The following is a 24,309-nucleotide window of genomic DNA, read 5'->3' on the forward strand; positions in this document are numbered from 1 at the left end:
TTTGATCTTCCAGGACTTCTTTTAATGTTTCACATACAGATTCATTGGTGTCATTTTCAATTACAAGTTTATCCAGCAACATGGTTCAGATTCTAGTGTTATAATGGGCCTCGTCATTTACATGGTGAATTCCAAGTTTTGTAGTTTCAAATAGTTTTTTTTATTCTTGTTCAGATTTAGCCTTTACGATGATTTTGTTTTTATCGACTGAGAATCGGGGATTGTCACAGCCAAGAATTTTCTTCAGTGAACGATATATAACCAAGTCAATTACAGGGGTTACTTCTTCGCTTATTTTGAGTGTGATATACTGAGACCACACTGGAGGAGAAAAGATATCTTCCATAGTTATTCTTTTAAATGTTCTTCTTTTTTGAGATAGAGTGTTGGAGGGATCCCATGGACAAGTCCTTTGAAGAAGGCATAGGGTCATCAGCAGAAATAAGGGGGGTTGCCATATAACGTGAAAACTTAGTTCATCCAAATATTCCCATTACCCACAATGGAGTCACACTTAAGAGGACGGGTCATCCCTTTAATTGAGGTTGTCCTGGGGATAATTACCAGATATACACCCTATCTCCAGTGCCAAGGCGTCATGATGTCCGTCGAGATCAGACACGGCACTGAGGATAGGGTTTGACATTAAACTTTCCCCTCGCTCGACCACGTCAGGTACTCGAGTTCTACGGGTGAGGTAGCATGCCGTCCATCCTCATCCTCTTTCAAATCCCAACAATAATTCTAAAGCATGTCCAAAACCAAGCCAAAAGTCATCAACATAAAATCCATACCTTCTAAGGGGAGGGAGCAGAAAGATGAAATGTTTTTAGTAAAAGGAAAAGGGCTGACTTATTTAGTTGGATCAACAGCTGGGCACAAAGACCCAGCGAGAAGGCAGTTCCCACCAGGCATCAGGGCCCAGCTGCTGAACCCTAAGCAAACCCAGACTCCTCGACAAGGCTTCAGCACCTGGGGGGATGATTTGGCAATGGGGGCTAGTCTTTGCATCATTTCAAATGGTATTTTATCATGGCCTGGGGCCGATGGATGACATGAATCTAGAGCATTGTTTAATTCATCCATATTAAATGCATAATTATATTCTAGATCTTCATAGTTTCAAAATGGAGTATAGTATTTTTCCCGTGTTCTTATAATTTGAAAATGTTCATTGAGATTGGAGTAGGCACTTATGCTTTCAAAGTGTTCCCCTATTATATTCGAGATTTCATATGGGTCATGATATAGTTTTCCATTTAGGTTTATTGCACTTCTTGGGTGTCATATATTTTCCATTAATTTTCCTTATTTTTTGCCAAATATCGTTCATAGATGTATTTATTGACAAGTTGGATACATAATTTTTCCATGATAATATTTTCTCAGATATTACAAGTTTTCGAAATTTAGCACTATATATGCTATATAAAGGTTTAATATAATTGATTGTTATGTTGATGACCACTATCTTGTTTAGTATATTTGTATGGTAGGGCAATTTGTGGAGGGCTTTGAGCCGTGTCTTAAAAGTCTGCCAAGTTTTCGACTTAAAACGTGTTTGATTTTGCTTATAGTTGTTAAGGTTGGAGTCCACCATGGGACAGGGGATTTATTTGGGTGTGGCCTTGTTTTATCAGCAGCATTTATTATGAAATCCGTGAAGAATTCACATATTGTATTGTGGTTTTGGTTATGCAGAAATAGTGGTATATTTCTGGTAAGTAGACTGTAAATGTCCCAATCTGCTTTTTGGATATTTTATTTTACAGGTGGCAATATTAAATTATTATTTAAATAATCAAGGACTATGGGGAAGTGGTCACTGGTATAAGTCCTCCAGGATATTCCACTCAAGTCTTTCAGCTAAGTAGACTGAGCACAGCGAGATATTGGAGAAGTAAGTTGCCACATCACTTTCAATTAGGCAGCATAGGTCATGCTCCAATATGTATTTCTCTTTGTTTGTTTCTTCCTGGTGCGTCAGCAGGGTGACCGTTATCCCAAAGGGGACTATGAACGTTAAAATCTCGTACTATAAGTAGGGGTTCATGTAGAGTATTAATTAATGCTGGTAGATCACTGAAATTCGAGCTAGAATTTGGTTGGTTGTATAAGTTACAAATTTTGAGCATATTTTTGTCCAGCATATAAAATTTGATAGCTGTTATCTGATATGATAAAGATGGTATGTTTAAAAGTTCATAGGTGATACTGTTATGAACATATATTGCTGTGCCTAGTTTTCCACCATCAGTTGGTGAATAACAAGCAATTTTGTACTGTCAAATGTTTGGGGGGTTAGATCCTATGTGTTGTAGGCATATACATATTGGGTTGTGGTCTCGTATGATTCTTTGTAATTCACTCAGACGTAGTCGGATTAAGAGGCCATTTATATTCCATTGAATAATTTTATATTCCATCATTGGGAGGAATTGGTATTAAATTTTGTAAATTGATTGCCGATTTTACTTTGCCTCGAAGTTTATAAGCATTTGAATTTATTTGTGGTTTTTTAATTGTTGTATTTGTATGTTGGTTATTAGATTCAGAAGTTGTTTGTTTTTCATATTTAAATATTGATAAGTCTATTTTCTATTGCATAATTTCCTTTTCGTATTTTAAGGATTCAGAACATAATTCATTCTCATGTTGGTGTGTTAAAGGGCATTTCCTTAATTTAATAAAATTGTCTATACAAATTCGTATTGTGTCCTTCTTGGTGGTTAGTTGGTGATATGTACCTACGAAGCACTCATTACAACCACAAGACGAAGCATGTCTGGTGATGTTAGTTATTGGTTCAGAAGTATTTGATCTAGCTTTATAAATTTCTGGTTTTGTAATTCCATTGGTCCTTTTCTGTAGTGATAAGGACTGTCGGTTTGAGGGGTTATTTGTTTTGTTGTTGTTAATGGAATATTTAAGTCTTGTGGATGGTTGGGGAGTGACAGTTATATTTTGGTTTGGTTTAATGGTATGATTTTCATTAGTATTATTTGATGGGAATTGTAAAGAGTGATTAATTGATTCTTTACTGTCCAGATGTTGGCTGTTTGATGGGGATTGAGCGTAATTGTGTATTTCCACTTGTGATGAGGTTACTACATTATCTTTTTTAAAATGTTCTCCTGGTGTAGTTGGAGTTTCTTTGGATTGATTGTAATTTTCAATATTCACCTTTTTCCCTTAGGTGGGGTTCGTTCCAGTATTCTTATCTTTTTGTCAGTTCGATTATTATTATTATTACTTGACTCCTCTTTCATTGGAAGTTCTTTTCCATGGATATCTGAATCTTCCATGTTAGTAGTGGTATTGGTGGATATAATATCACTTTTATTTTGGGTTCTAGTATTATTGGCATGAGATGTAGTTTCTATGTTTATATTATCTTGTTTGTTATTGCGCTGATTGCTGCCTTGATTTTTAGTTACATTTGAAAAGGTGGGGCTTTTGGATGGATTATTGACTCCTCTTACTTTTAGCTCGAGTCTGGCTTCCATGATTGACATTCCTGTTTTATTTATTAACAACTGAAGTTCTGTGTTGTATTGGTAAATGAGCATTCTTTAGATTGCGCATGATGGGTTAGTCCACAATTAATACATTTTGGGTGGTTACAGTTCCAAGTAGTGGTTATCTGATGCACAGACTGCACATATTGCCTCATTACGGCATTTTTTGTGTGTGTCCATACCTTGAGCACTGTGCACATTGCAGTGGTTTTGGAATGAAAGGACGAACTTCTCTATTTTGTCCAAGGATCTTTATTTTAAATGGGAGGTCTTGGCCTGTAAATTTTATTTTGGCAATATTGATATTTTTTATTCTTGTCTTTCCAACTTGAAATTGAGTATATTTTTAGATTGTGAATATTGTTATATCTATATTTTAAGGAGTCTAGTAGTAGTTGTTTTGAAGGAAGTTCTTGTTCGTTGTTGGGTAGGATGACTGTACCCTGTGCATAATTCAATGTTTCATGGCTTGTAATTGTTACTTTTATATTATTTATTTCTGTTATGCTTAAAAATGCACTGGACTGCTTTTTATTGGTTACTTGGATAAGCTATTCATTGTCATTGATGTGTCTACATTCCACGTCCTGTGTTGGATATATGTTAAGTAATTTGTTTTCTAGTATCGCTGCTGAGATTTTGTTGTCAGTTTTGAGGACTAGAAATCTTGACCAGTTATCTGGTCCAAAGAGGTCATCAAAATGTGCCAATGTGGAATTTAGTCGGTAATTTTTGTTTCTTTTTGTTCCTTGTTTATGTACGTTGCTTGTCTATTAGGCATTTTATATTTTTCTGTATTGATGGAAGCAATAATTCAGAATTATTGTTCATTATATATGGTCCCATTGTTATGATACTGGAGTTTGCTAATTTATTTTTTATTGTTTCCTTTTTACTTATGCACCGTAATTGGTTTTCTGGCTCCGCTACTTCACTTGGAACAAAAGGTGTTCCTTTGTAGCATTTATAGCACTTTCATTGCTTGAGGCAGTACCAAGGAAATTTGGGAGTGACGTGCCAATAGTCAACAACTGTGCCGGAGTTTTTCCATCGAGGGGCCCAGGGGTACTCAAATCATTTAGTTCAGTATTCATAAACATATTTGAGATAAAAAAAAATCTTGAAAAGATATCATTGGCCCTTTGCAAAGTTAAATCTTTCGCCAATGGCACAAGTGAGAAATGACTCCCAAGTGTCCCCACATCCCTACCCTACCCAAAAAGGGGATGGCATAACATGATTAGTATGGCCCAAGTGTAAGCAGAACCTGCTTGCTAGGACTAAGAGTATTACATTAATACAATTATCCCCATCCTAACACATTATGGGCAAACCAGATAGAATGCCGAGAGTTCTATTCCTAGAACCAGGGCCCCCCTAGAATCCGTGGTCCAGCTCCACAGAATAGTTCTGCCTGAAAAACAGGCCTGAGCATTGTCAGGTAGATGATGGATCTACCATAGTTCTCACTATTTAGCTTCGGATCTAACTCCACGTTAAGCTATGATATGTTTTCTTATTTATTTGATTTCGAAAATTTTGGCAAAAATGGAAAAGTCCACCGATAATAACTCAAAAATATATAATGTTATATGGGACTCTTCGGTTCGAACCTAGGAAGAAATTCCTGAGGTTCGAGAGCCCCCTCACCACGTCAAGGTGGTCCCAAAATGAGGGAGCACACTTACTTGTAAGCCATACATTTTTATGGGTATGTTAACATCCATTTTCTCTCATACCTCAAACTAGATGTTAAAGCATTTTAGATGATATATTTGATGTTTGAACTATTAAAATAAGCAGCTATAAAACATTTTTAGGGGAATCTTTGGTATTTGAACCATCTAAATAACAATTTATAGGCATTTTTAGAGAGGGATGACAAATATTCGCTGATTTTAGCTATTTGTGGGAAGTTGTGGTCCCTATCATCCGCAAACACTGGGGGTTGACTGTTTAGGAAGGGTGTGTTGGGATGTCCTATCAACAATAGCAAGGGTCATCAACGGAAGGGCATGAGTACTTACACTCGTCAACACTTCACTTTAGCCGTTGAACACATTGAAACAGTTGATGTCAAGAAGTCCTTGGGTGACTGGGCAAACCCTGCACCAATGGAACACACGAAAGACCCAGAAAAAGCCATTTCTTCTCGAGATCCTCGGTCTCCTCCACACCTGAAAGGGAAGTTGGTTTAGGGTTGCTAGTCTCATCTCACCCCGAAGGGAATTCTTATCCCCTGAGTGAGCAGAGACCATCAGAGGAGATCGTCCTGCTCACCAACTCCCCTCTGACAAAGCAAGTGAAGACGACACAGGGGAGACTGACCCCAAAGGGAGACAACAAAGCGTGGAACTTCCACGGGAGAAAGGAACAAGAAGGGTAAGAGATCAATGGTGCAGTCAGAGGCGTGTTACTGGCAGATGACACCTTGGGGGCTTTCTTCTTGCACTTCCTGCTCTGTGAGTACTTCACTCATTGCACTGGAGACCAGTCATGACACTCGTCACAAGTCAAGTCATGTTTACAGTTATGCCCTCTGCAGCAACTGGTGCAGAGGACATGAGGGTCCACATCTACAGAGGAGTGGTCACGACAGGTCTTAGTGACAGCGCCACTTGTTGGGATTAACAGATGCGTGGATTTGCATTGTACTTGCAAATCACAAACACACAAGAAAAGCCCAAAAAATATATCCACAAAAGAAAAGGTAACAATCCCACCAGGAATGAAGACCACAACAAACAGAAGCTCCGCATGGCGTGATGGCCAAAGGGAAAGTGAATGCTTACCAGCCACCCACCTGGCACCCAGTAGTTAACTACCTAAAAAACTTGTTTAAAGGCTGAACAGCCATTTCCGGCTGCGCTCAAGCATATTCCAATGTAAAGACCAAGGGTTTGTTTACAGTGTAGGAACAATAACCTGAACAAGCATGACCACAAAATACTGACCTGAAAGCACGGCTCGAGTGTACTACTTGGAAGATCATACAGTATTTCAAATGAGAAGTAATTATTTCAAATAAGTACTCATTGAGAGATGTGGTGTTCAGAGGCTGGCAAATACTTGAGGAATGGAATGGAATGGAATATGGAATTTAGGCTTGAAGCCAAGCACTGGAATCCAAAGGATTATTCAGCACTATAATGAATTTGGTTTGAAATGCATGCCAGTGAATTTATGAATGAAAGAATAAAATAAATTATTTTGAAACTAGTTAAACTGATATTTGGTAAAAATTGATATCCTCCATAAAAAATTATATCTTTAAATTTAGGATATGCATACAATCTTAAGTGTAAAACAGTAAAAAATGATAAATATACATAAAAATACTTATATACACAACTGCAAGTATATATACTATAAGTAACCCTAAACCTCAAATTGTTCAGTATATCAATATTTGGCTGTACTTGCTTCCAAATTCAAATTAGTCCATTTTTGCTGGGTCCCTGCCCATGTTAGCATTGTAGGTAACAAACTTGCTGCCCATGAAGCTATAGATGTCATTGCTAAAGAAGACATTCTATTCCACCATATTCCTGCTGCCGATATGAAATGGACTATTTGTTCATATATAAAAAATAAAAGGCAAGAATGTTAGTCTTCTCCCCTTCTGGCCAACAATAAAACGTATAGGAAGATGAGACAAAGTACTGAACATTGGCCATCTGGATTCCAACAAAACCACAGGGTAGAAATTGTTGTATCCGTATGAGAATTGGCCATACTCGATTGACCCACGGATTCCTTTTAGATGGGGGAACTGCACTAGTCTGTATACAGCGAGACTCTTCTCTTTCTCTGGAATACATGTTTATTACATTGCTGTAGCTTGTAGGTATGCTGAAGCACAGCAAAGGCATGGGTTAGTGGGCAGGGATACAGCAACACTGCTTGGTCCTGATGTGGATATTAATAACCTATTGGCATTCCTAAGAGACATAAATGTCTATAATGAAATTTAATATTTTACCTCCTGGTACATTAATATTTTACCTCTTGGTACATTGCCAAGTATTGGAACCTCTACATACGAAAGTCTCTATGTATGAAAAACTCAGGATACGAAAGCAGAGACGAAGATTTTTTTTGCTTCTGTGTATGAAAATAATTCAGGTTGCGAAAGGGTAAAGTCCGAGATTCGCGCGGGCTGCCGAGAACAATTTTAAAACTGTCGCAGCGCCAACTCAGTAGACTCGCCACCATCCTCCCGCTCTCCCATTGGTTCCTGATGCTAGTCACCGCCGTAAGATCCTGCTCTCCTATTGGTCAGCATCTGTCCCATCATGCCTCTATGTAAAGGTGTTCCTTGACCATTTTTTGCGGCAGCATTATCGTAAACACATGGAATTCGTTTGTTCACATATATATATTTCGTTTGTTAACGTAAATTCTTGCTAGTGATTTCGCTTTCGCTGTACTGTAAGTTATTTTATCGCGTTGTGTGTGAACTTAATGACTTACGTTATTAGCCATGGGTCCCAAGAATGTTGCTGAAGTTCACAGAAAGAAGAGGATGTTATCTATGGAGGCAAAGATGGAGATAATCAAGAAGTGTTAATGTTTTCTGTCATTTGTTAATGTGTTTCGTAAAGTTTAGTGTTAATGTTTCCTACCATTTTTTTAATGTGTTTCGTAAAGATAAGTATTCATGTTTTCTGCCATTTGTCCTCCCCCTCTGTCGCCACTTTCGGACATCACCTCAATCGAAAGGTAAGGTTCCACATTTTACTACATACGTACGTACATGTACACACAGTATTTATTGTACCCTGTACACTAATACACTCTATCTATAGGTACAGTAACGGTTAGGATAAGTACTGAATGGTCCAAATTGTTGTATATTTCATTGTTTATTGGTCAATTTATCTTTATAAAATTTACTGTGGTGTTTTTGTAGGGCTTGGAACGAATTAGGCAATTTACATGTAAAACGTAGTTCTAGATACGAAAAAATCAGATTACGAAGGCAGCTTTGGAACGGAATAATTTCGTAACCTGAGGCACTACTGTTCGTATTTAGTTAGTTGACATAAATTTGTGTTAGTGAGTTTGCTTTCTACTTGTACGTATACTTTATTGTGTTGTGTGTGAACTTAATTAACTTAATTAGTCATGGGTCCCAAGAATGTTGCTGAAGTTCACGGAAAGGAAAGGATGCTTTCTTTGGAGACTAAGATGGAGATAATTAAGAAGTATGAAGCTGGCATGCGGTTGAGTGTGATCTCTATGGAATACGGCCGAAATCCGTCGATGATAGGCGCCATCCTTAAGCAGAAGGAAGCCATCAAAGCGCTACACCTTCCAAGGGTGTGACTATTTTGTCCAACAAGAGGAGACATGTGCATGATGAGATGGAGAGGCTGCTTCTTGTATGGTTTAAAGACAAAGAAATCGCTGGCGATACGATAACGTTTGCAAACTGATGCGAGTAGTTTTGGTCAAGAATGGATGCTGCAGGGTTTTCAGGGGACCCTCTTAATTTCAACATATACTGCAACCCCACTTCCTCTCGACGTAAATCTACAGGGAGCTCTTCAGTATCAGCTTTCAACTGGTGATGTCTGAAATGCACCAGGGCATATTCTTAGACCAGCATGATGAATTACATCCAACTCCTAAAGTTTGCTTGTACTTGCTGAAGAGTAGATTTGGCAACCATACTCAAGCTTACATTTACATAACGAGTCATATAACTGTAAAAGTGACCTCTTATCAGCACCCCAGTTGCAACCTGAGACTACTTTTAAAATGTTAAGAGGCTTCTTTACCTTAATTTTCAAGGAGTCAATATGACTAAACCATGTTAGCTTCTTATCAAAGATCATCCCTAACAACTTCATCTTCTCATATGATATTAGTGTGTCTCAGCTTAATATGTGGGATGGTTTCCTTTCGAGTATTTCTAGTAAAATGAACTGTCACAGTTTTGGAAGGGGAGAATCGAAAGCCAATGTCATCCGCCCAATTGCATTAACTGACTTTTACAAGAAATTACTAGCTGCAATAGCATCAGAACTGGTGACATATATAGCAAGGTCATCTACAAATAAAAATGCCTTTACTGGAGGTGAGACACATTCAACAATGCGTTTATAGCCACAGCAAATAAGATGACACTCAATACACTGCCTTGTGGGATGCCTTCCTCCAAATCAAAAGCATTAGACAAGGTATTTTCAATTCTAACCTTAATATGCCTATCACTTAGAAATGATAGGATGAAATTTAACATATTACCTTGTATTCCCATAATACCAGAACGCCAAGTGGTCTCATTGGCTTTTCAAGGTAGTAGAAGAATACTCCAATAGTCTGACTGCACTTTGAGAAACCTTACTGAATTTTGGTTGATAATCTTGCTAGTGGGTCCAAAATGGAACGATTTCTCCTAAAGCCAAATTGGACAGATGATAACAATCCATTTTTCTCTAGATGCCACATTAGGCTAGAATTCACCATCTTCTCAACCCATTTGCACACACAACCTGTAAGAGATACTGGTCGATAGCTTGTAGGAAGATGTGGATCTTTCAGTGGTTTCTTAATGGGAACAACAACTGCAATCTTCCAAGAAGGGGGGAGAATACCAGTTTCCCATATTTTGTTAAAGATTTTAAGAAGATAAGATATAGCAGAATCTGCAAGATTTTTAATCATGTTATGAAGAATGTCATCATTCCTTGGGGAAGTGGATTCAGATGATGATAGAGCATCCCTCAATTCCCTTAAAGTTAACTTGGCATTATAAGTTTCACAATTTCTAGAATTTAAATTAAGGGAAATGGTTGAATTCCTGATATTCAGGAACAGAGTTAAATAGCTCCTAGAACTTGATATTTCAGAGAAATGTTCACCCAATTTTTCAGCAACTTTATCTGGCTTGGTGACAAGGTCTCCATTGATTTTCAGACAAGGTGTTGGCAATGGAACATATTTGCCACTTAGTTTTCTCATCTTTTTCCAGATTAATCAGGTTGGGGTATTGGAATTCATGCCATTTATATAAAACAGCCAGGATTCTATTTTTACTTTCTTAAAATACTTTTCTGTTTTGCCATAGTTCGTTGGTAAATAATTTATTTTGCTGTTGCAGACCGAGTGGACTTATAATGCCTATAACATTTCCTGGTAATTTTCCTCAAATTACCACAGGTTTTATCCCACCAAGGAACAGCAGGTCTGTGAGGTTTCCCTTTGGTCTTAGGTATTGAGTTTTCAGCACTATTCAATATTTCAGAGCCAAAGTACTCATAATCCTTTACATGGCATTCAAAGGACTCAGATTCCTGGGATAGGTCAATACTTTCTTGAAATTTGACCCAATCTGCTTCCTTATCCTTCCATTTGATAGGATAATTTGAGAGGACATTTCTCACAAACTTCAGATGAATGGGAAAGTGATCACTGTCATGTAGAAATTCATCTAAAGACCAATTAAAATCTAGATAGAAGAAGAGCAAATACACAAGTCTTTAGCATATGAACCATCTGTGTACAGACTATGGTATGTCATAGTACCATCATTAAAAAGTGCAAGATAATTATTATCAATGTCATCAATGATCCTACCATCTGTCTAAAAAATTTCCACCCCAAAGTGGATTGCGAGAATTAAAATCACCAAGTAGTAATAAAGGAGGAGGAAGTTGATTAAAAAAACCTTGAATGTCCCCAAGAGTGAAACTACATCTTGGGGGAAGGTAAAAGAGCAGGTTGTGATTTCAGTCAAAAGTAGCCCAGATAGCAATTGCTTGAAGCTGTGTGTTCAGGAGAACCATAAAATGTTGCAATGCTTTAGTAATAATTATTGCAACACCTCCATGGCCATGATCCCTGTCAGTGAGCCTCACCTTATAGATTTCATAGTTTAGACCTGGATTGTATACTGCATCCCTAATTTAGTTTCTTGGAGACATACAACCCCTGGGTTATACTCTTGCATCAATATTTTTAGAATTTCTGAATGAGTCCTTGGTCCTTTACAGTTCCATTGTAAAATTTTCAGATTGAATTTTTAGTGCTAGGATCTACCAAGGGAAATTCTATAGTGATCTATACTAGTTTTTTCCCCCTTATGGGACTTCATAAAAGTTTCTTTAGATCGTCTTGAGATATGTGGCTTATGAATTTGTTTTTATCAGCTTTTTGTTACGGAGAAGAGTGGACTTCAACGACTATTTTCTTTTTATCCAAGGAACTTGATCCCTTGGTTGTTTCTGGGGCAGAAGCATCCTCGCTGTTGGCTTCACTGTTGTTACATTTTTTTTATGAGGTTTGGAAATCTCCATGCTTTGAGCAGATGGAAGAGAGGATGAAGTTCTTCTTACTCTCTTTGGACTTCTAGTTTGTTCTTGTTCCATTTCTTTAAGGGTTTCTTGCTGCAGAGAAGGGGACAGCCACAGGGAAGATATCATCAACTGGAGATGAGTCTATATAAGCAGGCACATCTTCCTTACAGAGGTTTTAGTTTCAGTAGTTCCTGCTTTTACAGCAGGTAAAGGTGCTACATTGTTGACGTGAGTTTATATAAGGGCTATGGAATTCAGAACCATAGCATAGGTCTTTGTCAGACCAATTAATTTTTTGGAGTAACTATTGTTTATATGTTCAGTGTTAGCTTTATGTACAGCTGCCTCTTCATATTTATATTGGCTGCACTTTTTATTGGATGAGGTATGATCCTGTTCACAATTAATACATTTTGGCTGTTTTGAACAAGGACCATGTTTAGGAGTTGAGCAATTATTACAAATTTTATTGTTTTTGCAGAATCTGGATGGATGGCCAGATTGAAAAGCTACAGCTCTGCAGAGGTGTTGACAAAAATGGTTTGACTTTGACCAATTCATTTTAAAAATTGATGTAAGTTGGTACATCAGAGTCCTCAAATGTTAAAGTTACCATATTTGCCTTTCGAATTTTTCTTACCTTCCATACAGAGTTGGACTAATTATTAATATTTTTTTTTGTCACTTCACAAAGGACTCTATCGAATACTACTCCTTTTCCATAAGTGAAATTCTTGTGCGGTCTAATTTCTTTTATCATTATCATCTTTCTCAAACTTCTTCAGTGTCAGCATATATGACTGGGTTTTTGATTTGGCATGAATGAGGACACTGCCTTTACCAAACCTTGAGATGTTACCCATATCAATGCACGCTACTTTATTTTGGATGTATCTGGTAAATTATAGTATAATTGTAATTTTCCTCCCTAGTAGATACTGCCAACCACATTGGAGGTTTGGATGTTCTTTCAAAGGTGGCATTATCAAACAAATTTGGCTGAGCCACTTATATCCATTGTGATGGTCTGTAACCATCCATATTTGTAGGGGTCTTGTCTGACAGTGCTCCTTTGACAGTCTTTTTACAAATTTTTATATTATTAATATTACTGCTAGCTTTGAGTGCAGCTTCATGTTTTTCAAGTTACCCATGCTTCCCATTTTCCTTCATTTTCATCAAAGTTCATCCCTAACTCTATTATTTTACCAAAACTACTAAACGAAAGTAGTAACATTCTAAGGCAGTGTTGTCCAAACTGGGGTCCGCGTATCCCTGGGGGTACGCAACATAGATCATGAGGGTACGTGAACAAACAAGGAACACACACACACACACCAGAAACATCCCATCAGTGAACATCAGCCTAACATCTCACATTAAGTTGTGTAATTTTCAAGCATTTTGTTATTAAATCATAATTTTTATTTGTGTAATAAATTTGAATTTATTGACCAACACTCCTATAATGCAGTCTTTTCATAATTAATATACTATTTGCATGATTATTCTATAAAAAAACTGAGTTTGGTCAGCCATGGTGGGCGAGGGGGGGTACGTAATAGTAGAAGGTAATAAAGGGTACAGTAGGCAAAAATGTTTGGACAACACTGTTCTAAGGGAATGTGCTTTATATGTAATATTTCAAATTATCCACTGTGTTCCCACAATGGTGAGTTTTCAACTTGTGATGAATACCCTGAGGGGTAGTACCACAACTGGAGTATTCCATGTCCATGGTCAAGTTCATGTCAAAGGTCGTCATCTGTGCCAAATAATCATCAAAGGCACCAGAGGTACTAGAATCCTTAAGGTTACTAGTCATAAAAGCATAGAATTAAAAAAAAGCAGAAAAATTAAACCTGAAAATATTAAAAAAGATATCATCAGCCTTTCATGAAGTTTATTCTTCCAACAATGGCACAACTGTGAACAGACTCCCAAATGTAAGCGTCCCTACCCTACCTGACAGGGGATGGCAAAACATGTTTACAGCGGCACTTGCTAGGACCAAGAGTATTACAAGAATACAATCATCCCCACCCCAATCATGTTATAGGCAAACTGGAAAAAATGCAGAGTCTTATCCCCAGAACCAGAACCCCCAGGAATCTGTGGTCCAGCCCTAAAGAATACTTCTGCCCTTGAGCTATCAATCTGATATCTCTCAGGTCCAATTATTATTAGGTAGTTGATGATCCTACCACAGTTCCCACTACTTAACTTCAGATATAAACCCAGTCCCAGCTATGGATCTTTAACTATTTATCAGGTCCAATAAATTTTACAAAAAGTGGATAATATACGAGACTCTTGGACTCAAACTCGGGAACAAATTCCAGGGGTTCAAGAGCCCCCCTCCCCACATCAAGGTGGTCTCACTTCAAGGGGGGTCAAATACATTGAGATCCCAAAGACAAAGATAGTTTGGGTAAGCATAGAACTGACAAGAGAAGCAATCCATTATGAAGTACTGCATATAGAAATGTTTGGATTCCCACCACTTAGGAGGCTCAGATTGTAATGAAGGGCATAGATGAGGTCATGGATATCAAGGGAATTCAAATGGAAAGTGGGCTAAACAGAAAAGTGGATAGAGCTCATTAGCTGCCTATCTACGTAATGGAAAATGGTGACCTTTGGATTTTCATGTTGTGTAATGTGACCTATTACATCAGGAGTCATTCTTGATGTGATACACTTTCTTAAAGCCTGTCCACACGAGCGGGCCTGATCGGCGTGCTCCGGGGTTGACGGGCAAATTCTGGCGGGCTTACCCGTGAATGTTGTCCACACGGGTGAGGCGATGGAGAGGTGGGCATGCCCGACGATGCCAGTAGTTTGTTCAGTGCGGTACGATAAACACGGTGCCTACCGCAAAGAAGATAGTGTGTAGCATGATAATTGCTTTGTGTGTGACGAAAAAGAAGAAAATATGGTGCAAAGAATGGCTCGGTAAAAGAAATGTATATGGTTAACGTACGTCTACCAGGGTCGAAGCTCAAGCCATCGGGCATCACCATGGTGATTTTATTACAGGACCCATCGGGCAATTTGATGGTTTGCCCGTCAAGTGTGCCCGTTAGAGGGGAGGTCCGCCGATCAGGCCCGGTTGTGTGGACAGGCCTTTAGTTAATTGGAATTGAATGGAATATGTGATTTTGGCATAAAGCCAAGCACTGGGACCCATAGAGTCATTCAGCACTATAGTGATAATGAATAGAAATGGAAATATAAATAATGAGTTCAATGGGAATGATATAAATGAGTTTAAAATAGATACTCTGATGATCAATGTTTAAAACGGTAAAATCGAGTTTAAATTTCTAATGGAATTAAAAGTTACCATTTATGATAAAAATAAAAATTTTTAAAAAAATTAATAATTATATCTATATAAAATTACTAGACATTTTTATAAAATCCACAAGCCTTTAAAAAACTCATAACAGGGCCACCATCGATGTTGTCTCCTAAAATTTCAGATATAGTTTTACCATCTAGATGGTACATCCGTCTCTCATTTACATACCTGGTGCAGTGAACCAGAATATGGTCAACTGTCAAAGGGCTGTCACAGTGAACACACACTAGAGCACTACCACCATCAAGAAGAAAACTGTGCGTCATTCGGCAGTGACCGATTCTCAACCTTGTTAAAATAACTTCAGTCCTCCTGTTGCTTTGATAGGATGATTGCCAAATTCCTACTTGAGGTCTAATTGTTTTTAACTTATTATTAGCAAGAAGGGGAGATGACCATCGCTCCTGCCACTTTCTTAGTATATAGTTGTGAATAGAGATTTTCATATCAAAATGGGGGACTCTATTTGTATCAATTTCTCTTTGGGAACAGGCACTCTTTGCTTCTTGGTCTGCTTCTTCATTACCTGGGATCCCAACATGACCAGGAATCCAACAAAAACGTACTGTTTTACGCCTACAAGAAATGCGAAACAGCTACGCCTGAGCCTTTTGTACTAAAGGATGGGAAGAATTACAACTGTTCAGGCTTTCCAGAGCACTTTTAGTCCGAGTATATAACACAAGACTTCTTATTTGAATGATATGCTATATCTAGGGCTTTTACAATAGCTGATAGTTCAGCTGTATATACAGAAGCAGCTGGAGGTAGCTTTGCAACATTACAAAAATTATCAGTGACCACAGCTAAACCTACTCCCTCGCTTGACTTTGAGCCATCTGTATAAATTTTATAGTCGTTATTATGAACTTCATCATGTTCTAAAAACAGTGACTTTATTTCTACATTGGGGGTGTTCTTTTTTACTATATTTTCCTTGCACATTTCAGCTTTTGGTATGAACCAAGGTGGAATTTTGGAAGGGGCCAATTCATGAACATTCTGAGTCAGTATAGAATTTTCATTTACAGATGCATTTAGCCGGATCTGGAATGGAACAGAAGATCTTGGCTTGAATTTGCTAGCATCAAGTTCATTAATAACCTTTGATGGATTGCTAGCATTACTTTTTATCCTCATCAAGTATCGGAGGCCTAATTCTTCACGTCGTAAATCAAGTGGAAGTTGGTGCGTATCCACATAAAGACTCTCGATGGGGGATGTTGGAAAAGGCCCAGAGCAAATACGTAAACACATATTTTGGACTACATCAATTTAGTGGAGTTTACTTTTGCAAGCTGATGAATAAATCTGGCACCCGTAATCCAACTTTGATGTACATAATGCACCATATAGTTGTAGCAAAGTTTTCTTATCTGCACCACAGTTAAAGCCACAGACCACTTTCAGAAGATTGAGAGATTTCTTTACTTTGCACTTTAAATTTTCAATATGCTTAGACCATGTGAGTTTGGAATAAAAAATCATTCCTAAGAACTTGACATCATCCGCATATGGTAAAACAGACCCATCAAATTTCAAATTTGGTACAACTTCTTGACGTCTACTCCTTGTAAAGTGAACAGCATCGGTCTTACTTGTAAAGAACCTAAAACCATTTTGTTTTGCCCATCGAGAGATAGAGTCGATGGATTTTTGTAAATACTTGCAAGCCGATTCAGCATCATATGCAGTGCAATAAATAGTTAGATCATCAACAAAAAGTGAGGCCCGTACAGGATTTGAAATTTCATTGATGACGCTATCAATGGCAACAGCAAAACAAGTTACACTCAGCACACTCCCCTGTGGAACACCTTCTTCTAGTTTGAATGGAGAAGATAAATGATTTCCTATTCTTACTCTTACAAACCGGTCTGTTAAAAAGGAGTTAATGAACCTAATCATATTTCCTTGTATGCCTAATTTATGCACCTGCTTAACAATTCCATGACGCCATGTTGTGTTATACGCTTTTTTTAAGTCAAAGAATACACCAATTGTCTGACACTGGTTTACAAAGCCCTGTTGAATTTGATTAGAAAGTCTAAGCAGAGGGTCAAGGGTAGATCTGTTCTTGTGAAAGCCAAACTGGAGTGGAGAAAGTAGTTTGTGTGTTTCTAAGCGCCAGACTAAATGAGAGTTGATCATCTTCTCCATCAGCTTGCATACACAGCTAGTAAGAGCTATGGGCCTGTAACTTGTTGTCTAATAAGGGTTTTTATTTAGTTTTTGAATTGGAATTACTACTGCAATTTTCCATCCTCTTGGTAAGATTCCAGTATCACAAATTTTATTAATAATCTTCAAGAGGTATGATTTTGCTTCTTCGGGTAGATTCTGTCGAAGCATTACATACAGGAGAGTATCCTCACCAGGAGAAGTATCATCCATTGAAGAAAGGGCATCTTGTAGCTCATGGAGAGAGAATTTAGCATTATGAGCTTCAAGATTAACACCAGATAAATCTAAAGGACCCTGGGTTTTCCTAATCCTCTGGAAGTCAGTTGAATAAATACTTGCACTTGAAATGTGGGAAAAGTGCTGACTTAGGCATTCAGCTACATCTTTGGGACTTGTTATCAGTGAATCTCCAACCTTTAAAGAGGGTGTTTTAGGAGGAGAAAATTTCCCTGCAAGCTTTCTTACTTTCTTCCAAACTACTCTGGATGGAGTTTTTGAATTAATTCCATTTACGTAGTATATCCATGTATTTCTTTTTGCACGTTGAAAATATCAACGCTGTTTGGCCATAGCTCGTTGATATATCTTAGCAGTAGAAGTGCTACTTGACTTATATTTTTTATAGCATCTTCTTGTAATTTTTCTGAGAACAGCACATTTCTTATCCCACTTGTCCTTGGTATAGCAGCCTCTGCGCTTGTTAATACTGTATTTGAAAAATAGTCGTATGCTTCTAAGTGGCATTTAAAAGATTCATAAGATTTGTCTAATCTTATACCCGTCTTATATTTTACCCAGTCTGCTTCCATTACCTTCCATTTTGGTGGTGCTTCTGTGGGAAAATTTCTGATGAACTTCAAATGGATAGGAAAGTGATCACTACCGTGCAGATATTCGTCAACAGACCGTTAAAATCCAAAGCTGTCTGAGGAACATATACTCAAATCAATAACTGAATAAGAATTAAAATGTATGTTATGGTAAGTCATCATACCATCATTAAGAAGCACAATATTATTATTATTAATAACTTCATCTATCAATTTTTCCCTATTATCTAGAGTCACCTCCCCACAGTGGATTGTGCGCATTAAAATCTCCTAGAAGCATGAATGGTGCCGGTAATTGATTTAACAATGACTGAATGCCAGCCACTGAGAAAGCAGATCTAGGAGGAAGGTAAATGGAACAGACAGTAATCTGCTTGTCTAAAATTAGTTTAGTGCAAGTGCCTGTAAATTTGTAGTAAGGGGTACTTGAGAGTATTCCAAAGATTTATTCACAATAATAGCAGCTCCCCCATGTGCACGATCTCTGGCAGAAGGGACCGAGGAGAAAATCTCATAGTTAACCCCATGATTAAAAACTCTGGGCCTAATTTGGTTTCTTGCAGACATACTATAACTGGGTTTCTTCTCTCTCAACAAGACTTTTAGCTCTTCTGCACGTGTACGTAGTCCTTTACAATTCCATTGCAGGATATCAAAAGACGCCATTATGGAGTGAGATTTTTAGTTGGCTGATCAAATGAAGAATATGAAGCTCTTGAAAGAGAGGGCTTACCTGATGGAGATTTGGTCATGCTATTCTTTCTTGGTGGTCTATTCAGCCTCTCAGAGGAGGAAGACTTTTCTGATGGCATAATTTTACATTTGCCTTTGCCTTTCCTTACTTGGGCAGGTGACAGAGGAGATGTGGAATGGGTACGCGATCTTTTATTACCCGTAATTTCACATTCCATATTTACATGATGTATCTCTGCCACATGAGGTACTGAGGTCTGCAATCTTTCTTGTGGAAGGTTCCCTAAATCTGGGAGTGAGATTGCCTGGGATGCCTCTAGAGATGAGGCTAGGGAGGCTTCTGAAGAAGCCTGAAAGACCCCTAAAGAGGGGGTTTGAGAAGCTCCCACAGAGGAAGCCTCTGGAGCTTGAACAATTTCAAGCTCTGAATCAGGAAATGGTTTTGTTCGAGGGATGGAGCTCCTTTCCTTCGGCTGAGGAGCTAGATTGCTCATAAAAGGATGAGATTCTTTCTTTAGTGGTGGTTGTTTGCTGAGAGTACTTGAATTTTTATATTTCTGTTTCACCACATCACTATATTCAGTTGTCCTAGCTAAGAGTTTCTTTGCATAGCCTACACTTATCTCTGCATGGGATTTAAGCAAAGCTTCCTGTTCGTCCTTATACGATTCACAATTTCTATCTCTGGGACCATGTTCCTTCTTACAGTCAATACAATTTAACTGTCTTCAACACTCGCCATGCTCTGGGAGACAGCATGTGCCACAGAGCTTAGGTCTTATACATATACCCTAGATGGGTGGCCATAACCAAAGCAGTTGAAACATTGGAGTGGCCGGGGTTTAAAGGGACGTATATTTATTATTTCCTTTTCTACTTCAATCGAATTTGGCAAGTCTTCATCACACAACGTAAAAATAATCATAGACAACCTAGGTACTTTAAAAACTTTCCAAACATTGGGAGGACACATATCAAGGATTTCCTCCTCTGAAAATTCCTATAAGTCCTGGTGGAAGATGACACCTTTAGCATAGCTAAAATTGTAGTGAGGCTTGACTTCTTTGATAATTCCTTCTGGGGTAATCCTCCAGTTGGATATCATGGCTGCCTGTTCCACAGATTCTGCATGCACCAAAAAGCTGTTTTTCCCAAAGCAAGTGATTTTTTAATTACTAATGCCTCCTATTTGACGCTGCAAGTATATCCCGAACAGTATTATGTTACCCCGCTTTTCTTTAACTGATACTACCTGCCATTTTGCGGGCTTGGGGGTTTTTGCTACAGATGTTTTAATTTTGTTGATATCTGTGTTTTTGGGGTAATATACCTTTAGGTTAGAAGGGGGCCTTTTAATTAAAGCACATGAGATATCCTTCCTAGACTCCCTATATTCAGAGTAGGCAACCAAAGCCTCTTTAAAATCTGAAAAAGTTATCCAAACTGCCAGGACTGTAAAGTGTCTGCCAATTTCATTCCCATTTGCTAAATTCCTCATTTATTATTTTGTACCTCACATCTAATGGAAGAGACTCAATGAATAAAGTAGATTTATCTTCCCCAGTCTCAATACTTGGGGAAATAAATGGTTCCAGAGTTACCACCAATTTTTCTGCATTTTCAGCAGATGCCTCATGTCTCAAAGTCGATCCAAGTTCATCAATATTTGGGGGATTTTCAGTTTCCAAGATCAGTGCAGAGGTCTTCATCTGTCCCAAAACAGTAGCATCAGAGGGCCTAGGGGTACTCAAATCTTTATTCCTACTGTACTCATAAAGATCGAATATAGAAAAAAAAAAAAACCTGAAAACCTTAAAATGATATCATCAGCCTTTCATGGAGTTTATTCCTCCACTAATGGCACAAGTGAGAAACTGACTCCCAAATGTCCACGTCCCTACCCTACCCCACTGGGGATGGCAAAACATAATTAGAGTGGCTCAAGTGTAAGCCAGACCCGCTTGATAGGACTGAGAGTATTACAAGAATACAATCATCCCCACCCTAACTACATCATGGGCAAACCGGATAGAATGCCGAGAGTCCTAAACCCAGAATCAGACCCCCCCGGAATCCGTGGTCTAGTCCTGCAGAATAGTTCCGCCTGATAAAACTCAGGTCCAAACATTATCGGGCAGTCGATGGTCCCACCACAGTTCCCACTATTTAGCTTCAGATATAAATCCATTCCCAGCTAGGATATCTTTTCCCATTTGTCAGGTCCAACAAATTTTAAAAAGTGGAAAGTTCCACAAAATTTATTCCAAATATATATATACAACAATATATGGGATTCTTTGCTTTGAACCCGGGAACTAATTCCTAGGGTTCAAGAGCCCCCTCACCACGTCAAGGTAGTCCTATATTGAGGGGGTTTAGTTAATTGGGCTCTTTGCAATGGCCTCCACATTTACATTAGTGCACCATATATGTATCTTGTTGAAGGTTTTATCATTTATTTGGCAACATAAATATAAAGGACAAGAAAAAACAATATTAGATGTCATGTTTTAATAAAATGTTATAAAAGAACTTCCATCTGAAGTTCTACACTGCATTGAGGTAATTCTTATTTATCACCAATTTTTCGTCAGGAAATAAATATCACAGTACACTGGAAAAAGTATGTAAACATGCTACTGTACCTGTATTTTATCTCTACTTGAATATTGAAAAAAAGTTAATTTTCAAATACAACATCATTTGTATTTTTCCTAACATACAAACCTGAAGTTCTTTACATAGGGACTTAGTTTCAAGTGTGAGCTGGATATGGCCACTCAAACTTTGACAAGATACTTTTTCGGTTTTTTTTCGGCGTTTTGATAATGGGAAACCCTGCTTACCTGTTGGTAAGCACCCCACTTTGCCTTCCAGCCCTGGTGACCGATTGAAGGGATGGCCGAGGTGGGCCAGTCATGTAAAGAACTTCAGATTTGTATACTAGGAAGAATACAAATTACTTTAAAAATTTGCTGTTTGTTCCTACACAACTGCAAACCTATATTCTTTTTGAGGGAGACTTACCCACTGGTGGGAGGAAATATGACACATTTTTTTATGTAATTTGTATTTTTCCTAACTATAAAACCTAAGTCTTTACAATAATATACTTCTGTGCAGCTGGAGACCACCCATTTAACTTTAAACAAGGTGGTCAAGTATGTAGTTGACTACTGACTATGGAACCCTATCCAGTTGGTATTCATTCACTTTGCCTTTTGGCCTTGGAAGCAGAATGAGGGGTGCAATGAGGTGGGGATTTAACTGTAAAGACCTCAAGTTTGTAAAACCTAAGAAATATTGAAATTTGTCATCTGTTCCTACACAATATACAAACAATCAGTCTTTACAATAGGAAGTTTTACTTCTTGGAGGGAGGATTTTGAGTAAGCTTCAAAACTGACTAGTAGCTATACTTAACTGGGCCTCCTTCCTGATCATGTAAAAATAAAGGAAGGAGACAATGACTGATGTGTTGAACAAAAATGTCAGACCTCTGGACCTTTTGAAATGATGTGTTTGTAGAAACATTCATTCTTTGCCACCTTAGGTGAGAAGCAAACTGTCCACTATGGGAGCTGAGCAAGCTACACAACTTGTTGAGCAGCCACCACAGGACCCAGGAGAGAGAGAGAGAGAGAGAGAGAGAGAGAGAGAGAAATAAACTGTCCAAAGGCCTATGGGCAACATCCTGAAGGTAAAAAGATGTGAGAGAGGCCAGCCTAGACAAGTTTCTCTCTTAATACCTGTCGAACCAACAGGTCCTTCTGGAATGTGAGGGATGGACTAATGTCCCTATCCTTGCGAGGTACTCAGAATGAACTCCTGGCTACATGTTGGGCATAAGAGTTCACTCGTTAATAGCCTCACAAAGCTAGAAAGTAATTGCATTCCTTATCAATTTTCTTAGCCCAGCCAGTAGTAATGATGAGTCATTGACACTCAGGCCTGAGATGTCAAGTCCTCTGAAGATAGAACCGTACCACTCTAAACGGAGACAGTGGTATCTTCTTACAATAACTACCAACCAGTTCCTAGATGGGACTGAACGGGACTCACAAGTCTTCGCTACAAGTTCCAAGACAAAGCTGAGTGTGGCTTAACCTCATCTCCTCGAGTGCCATAGTCTTCCTCGAGGCCAAGGTGTTTACTTTTTCGTTTTCACTCACCTGTGAGCAGCAACTATTCCAAGTGTGCGCTTCATCCCTTGGTTGATGAACCTGAGAACATAAGCATGACGGGAGGAGGAGTGTGAAGAGACAATCCAACAAGGTACCTGTCAAGCCACCAGGCTAATTCCTGATTCCCAATTCCCTTTCTCCCCAGGAAGAATGGAAAGGGATAGGGAGTTTGTTATCAAAGTCTAGAACTTCCGCATTCTTCACTGAAGGGAAAGAGGAAGAACACTTGTATGGGTCTGGCTTCCCCAAGGGTGACAGGTGAACCAGGGTGAATTGTGTGAGATTGGGTTTTTTGAACTTGAATTAGAGAAGTAATTTCTTGTCCCAGTCAAAGATGCATAGATTAAAAAATATGCAGCCTAATGAGTTCTTATTGCACCATCTTCTGCAAAGCCTTTACCTCCTCCCAAGGGCAAGGTTGAGAATGTGTCAGGAACCAAAGTCTGGAAGTGGACCACAAGTGGAAACTGGTAGGAACTCAAAAGGTTTCTGGCCTGTATGGTGCAATGTTGCTCTTCATGGCTAGTCTTCTATACCGGAAGGCGGAAAAGAACGCTGCCCCTAACATCCTTTCCCTCTCCTCAAGGAGTGCTGCTGTGTACCTTTCTGGTAGGGTAGAGGACTGGACGTACCTTCACGAGCCCTTGGTAGCCTTGGGCTTCCTCAGAACCAGAGAGGAAGAAACAGTCCGGCCCAAAGGCAGAGCTGTAAAACCATGCAAAGACCTGGAGGTCTTGGCCACTGCCAGTGAACATGGAGATAATCCCTGATCTTACCTGTTACTTGAGGCATCAACCTCTACCACTAACCAAAGGGAAGTGGAACCCAGTATTGGTTTGTTCCTGAGAATTCTACCTCCAAACAACATAAGTCTCCTGAATGTGACTTTCTTTCCTAAACTGTGAGAACTTGAAAAGGAAGAAGTGATCTAGGCCACGTAAGGGAGCCAAGACCCATTAGGGGACTGTACAGCATGCTACCTCAACAGTCAATTCCACTGACACTGCCCTGTGTAAGGAAAGCTCCCTCATAGGGAGGCGGTTAGCAATGGACTTCACCAACGCCCCTCTTCTATCTTCGTCCGATAGCTAGCGAAAGGACAAAAGAGAAGAGGAATTACCAGAAGAAACAAAAGGACAAACCTCCGAAGTTCCCCTCGGTAATTTCCATAGCGTAAGTGTAAATTTTGGATTAATACATGTCTCATCCTAACATTAAAGAGCGAAAATATGC

The sequence above is a fragment of the Macrobrachium nipponense genome, chromosome 3 (genome assembly GCF_015104395.2).
Source record: "Macrobrachium nipponense isolate FS-2020 chromosome 3, ASM1510439v2, whole genome shotgun sequence".
Lineage (NCBI taxonomy): Eukaryota > Metazoa > Arthropoda > Malacostraca > Decapoda > Palaemonidae > Macrobrachium > Macrobrachium nipponense.